We start from the raw sequence: 4,286 nt of genomic DNA, 5'->3' as shown, positions 1-4,286 counted from the left end.
AGTTACGAGTTTGGCACACAATTAAGACATTGTGGAAATTGTTTCACAACTAATACCGCCTAGACCACCATAGTGTGATGGTGTGTCCGAACATCATAACTACACCCTATTGGATATGGTGCATACCATGATGTCTCTTATCGAATTACCACTATCGTTTATGGGTTAGGCATTAGAGACAACTGCATTCACTTTAAATAGGGAACCACACAATTCCGTTGAGACGACACCGTATGAACTATAGGTTTAGAGAAACCTAAGATGTCGTTTCTTAAAAGTTTAGGGCTGCGATGCTTATGTGAAAAAGTTTCTAGCTAATAAGCTCGAACCCAAAGCGGATAGATGCATCTTCATAGAATACCCAAAAATAGTTGGGTATACCTCCTATTTCAGATTCGGAAGCAAAAGTGATTGTTTCTAGAAATGGGTCCTTTCTCGAGGAAAAGTTTCTCTCGAAAGAATTGAGTGGGGGGATGGTGGAGACTTGATGAGGTTATTGAACCGTCACTTCAACTAGTGTGTAGCAGGGCACATGAAGTTGTTCCTGTGGCACCTACACCAATTGAAGTGGAAGCTTATGATAGTGATCATGAAACTTCGGATCAAGTCACTACCAAACCTCATAGGTCGACAAAGATGCATACTACTTCAGAGAGGTACGTAATCCTATCTTGGAAGTCATGTTGCTAGCCAACAATGAACCTACGAGCTATGGAGAAGCGATGGTGGGCCTAGATTCCGACGAATGGCTCGAGGCCATAAAATCCAAGAGAGGATCCATGTATAAAACAAAGTATAGACTTTGAAAGAACTACTTGATGGTCGTAAGGCTGTTAGGTGCAGATGGATTTTAAAAGGAAGACAGACAATGATGGTAAGTGTCACCATTAAGAAAGCTCGACTTGTCGTTAAGATGTTTCCCGACAAGTTCAAGGAGTTGACTACGATGAGACTTTCTCACTCGTAGCGATGCTAAGAGTCTGTTGGAATTATGTTAGCAGTTACTGCATTATTTATGAAATCTTGCGGATAGGATGTCAAAACATTGTTTCCTCGACGTTTTTTTTGAAGAAAGGTTGTATGTGATACAACCAGAAGGTTTTGTCAATCCTGAAAGATTCTAACAAGTATGCAAAGCTCCAGCAATCCTTCTAAGGACTGGAGTAAGCATCTCAGAATTGGAATGTACGCTTTGATGAGATGATCAAAGATTTTGGGTTTATACAAAGTTTATGAGAAACTTGTATTTCCAAAGGAGTGAGTGGGAGCACTATAGAATTTTTGATGAGTATATGTTGTTAACATATTGTTGATCAAAAATGATGTAGAATTTCTGGAAAGCATGCAGGGTTATTTGAAAAGTGTTTTTCGATGGAAAACCTGGATTAAGCTACTTGAACATTGAGCATCAAGATCTATAAGGATAGATCAAAAACGCTTAATAGTACTTTCAAATGAATACATACCGTGACAAGATTTTGAAGGAGTTCAAAATAGATCAGCAAAGAAGGAGTTCTTGGCAGTGTTACAAGGTGTGAGTATTGAGTAAGACTCAAGACCTGACCACGACAGAAGAGAGAGAAAGGATGAAGGTCGTCCCCTATGCTTTAGACGTAGGCTCTATAGTATGCTATGCTGTGTACCGCACCTGAAGTGTGCCTTGCCATGAGTCAGTCAAGGGGTACAAGAGTGATCCGGGAATGGATCATATGACAGCGGTCGAACTTATCCTTAGTAACTAGTGGACTAAGGAATTTTCTCGATTATGGAGGTGGTAAAAGAGTTCGTCGTAAAGGGTTACATCGATGCAAACTTTGACACTAATCCGGATGACTCTGAGTAGTAAACCGGATTCATATAGTAGAACAGTTATTTGGAATAGCTCCAAGTAGCGCGTGGTAGCTGCATCTACAAGATGACATAGAGATTTGTAAAGCACACATGGATCTGAAAGGTTCAGACTCATTGACTAATAAACCTCTCTCACAAGCAAGATATGAAAAAACCCCATGGGTGTTGGATTCATTGCAATCACATAGTGATGTGAACTAGATTATTGACTCTAGTGCAAGTGGGAGACTGTTGGAAATATGCCCTAGAGGCAATAATAAAATGGTTATTATTGTATTTCCTTGTTCATGATAATTGTCTATTGTTCATGCTATAATTGTATTAACCGGAAACCGTAATACATGTGTGAATACATAGACCACAACATGTCCCTAGTAAGCCTCTAGTTGACTAGCTCGTTGATCAATAGATGGTCATGGTTTCCTGACCATGGACATTGGATGTCATTGATAATGGGATCATATCATTAGGAGAATGATGTGATGGACAAGACCCAATCCTAAGCCTAGCACAAGATCGTATAGTTCGTCTGCTAAAGCTTTTCTAATGTCAAGTATCATTTCCTTAGACCATGAGATTGTGCAACTCCTGGATACCGTAGGAATGCTTTGGGTGTACCAAACGCCACAACGTAACTGGGTGGCTATAAAGGTGCACTACAGGTATCTCCGAAAGTGTCAGTTGGGTTGGCACGAATCGAGATTGGGATTTGTCACTCCGTGTAAACGGAGAGGTATCTCTAGGCCCACTCGGTAGGACATCATCATAATGTGCACAATGTGACCAAGGAGTTGATCATGGGATGATGTGTTACGGAACGAGTAAAGAGACTTGCCGGTAACGAGATTGAACAAGGTATCGGGATACCGGCGATCGAATCTCGGGCAAGTACTATACCGGTAGACAAAGGGAATTGTATACGGGATTGACTGAATCCTTGACATCGTGGTTCATCCGATGAGATCATCGTGGAACATGTGGGAGCCAACATGGGTATCCAGATCCTGCTGTTGGTTATTGACCAGAGAGATGTCTCGGTCATGTCTGCATGATTCCCGAGCCCGTAGGGTCTACACACTTAAGGTTCAATGACACTAGGGTTATAGGGAAAGTATGTACGCGGTTACCGAATGTTGTTCGGAGTCCCGAATGAGATCCCGGACGTTACGAGGAGTTCCGGAATGGTCCGGAGGTGAAGATTGATATATTGGACGAAGGTTTTTGGAGTCCGGAAGTGTTTCGGAGGTACCGGGTGATGACCAGCATGACCGAAAGGTGTTTCGGGAGCCCCGACAAGTGTTGGGGGGCTTCATGGGCCAAGGGAATGGGGCAAACTAACCCACTAAGGGGCTGTGCGCCTCCCTCACCTATTCCCACGTGACCAGGGGGTTTGGGGCGCCCCATCTAGGGTTCCCACCTCCTGGCTTGGGGGCCAAGTCACCCAAGGGGGAGATCACATCTGCCCTGGCCGCCGCCCCCCTAGGGGAAACCCTAGGGCGCCTCCCCTTGCCCTTGCCCCTATATATAGTGGAGGTTTTGGGGCTGCACAACACACGAGTCTCTCTCTTTCCCAAGGCGCAACCCTACTTCTCTCCCTCCTCGTCTCTCGTAGTGCTTGGCGAAGCCCTGCTGGAGTACCGCGCTCCTCCACCACCACCACGCTGTCGTGCTGCTGCTGGACGGAGTCTTCCCCAACCTCTCCCTCTCTCCTTGCTGGATCAAGGCGCGGGAGACGTCATCGGGCTGTACGTGTGTTGAACGCGGAGGCGCCGTTGTTCGGCGCTTAGATCGGAATCGACCGCGATCTGAATCGCTGCGTGTACGACTCCACCAACCGCGTTCTTGTAACGCTTCCGCATCGCGATCTTCAAGGGTATAAAGATGCTCTTCCCTTCCCCTCGTTGCTAGTCTCTCCATAGATTGATCTTGGTGATGCGTAGAAAATTTTAAATTTCTGCAACGATCCCCAACACCATCACCCTTGTTGATGTACATATCCACAAAATGTTCACCAAATTTGTTCAACTCGCAAGAGTACGCTTCATCCCAAAACACGGCTAGACCTTCACCTTTACCATGGCCAAAAATATTAAACACATAATTCATACCCAACCGATAACACAAAAGCTCAACATACTCTTTATTTTTCCTAGTTTCTGAAAGAAAGATAACATTGGGACGGTGCGTCTTAGTTAGACACATAAGCTCTTGAACCGTACGAGGTTGTCCCAGCCCTCGACGGTTCCAACTGAAAACTTTCATGGCTCCGGCCGGGTGTCATCAAACATGCTTGTCAGTTGATCGGCAACCCCAAGATCGGTTGCTTCCTTTGGAGTGCCACCTTCCTCCTTTTCCTCTCCCACAAATTCTCTCCTCCTCTCCTGAAGTTCTTCCTCTCCCCCATCTATCTCTTTAGTTACATGAACCATAGCCCC

The sequence above is a fragment of the Triticum urartu genome, chromosome 3, assembly GCF_003073215.2.
Source record: "Triticum urartu cultivar G1812 chromosome 3, Tu2.1, whole genome shotgun sequence".
Taxonomy (NCBI): Eukaryota; Viridiplantae; Streptophyta; class Magnoliopsida; order Poales; family Poaceae; genus Triticum; species Triticum urartu.
This window is presented reverse-complemented; position numbering follows the sequence as displayed.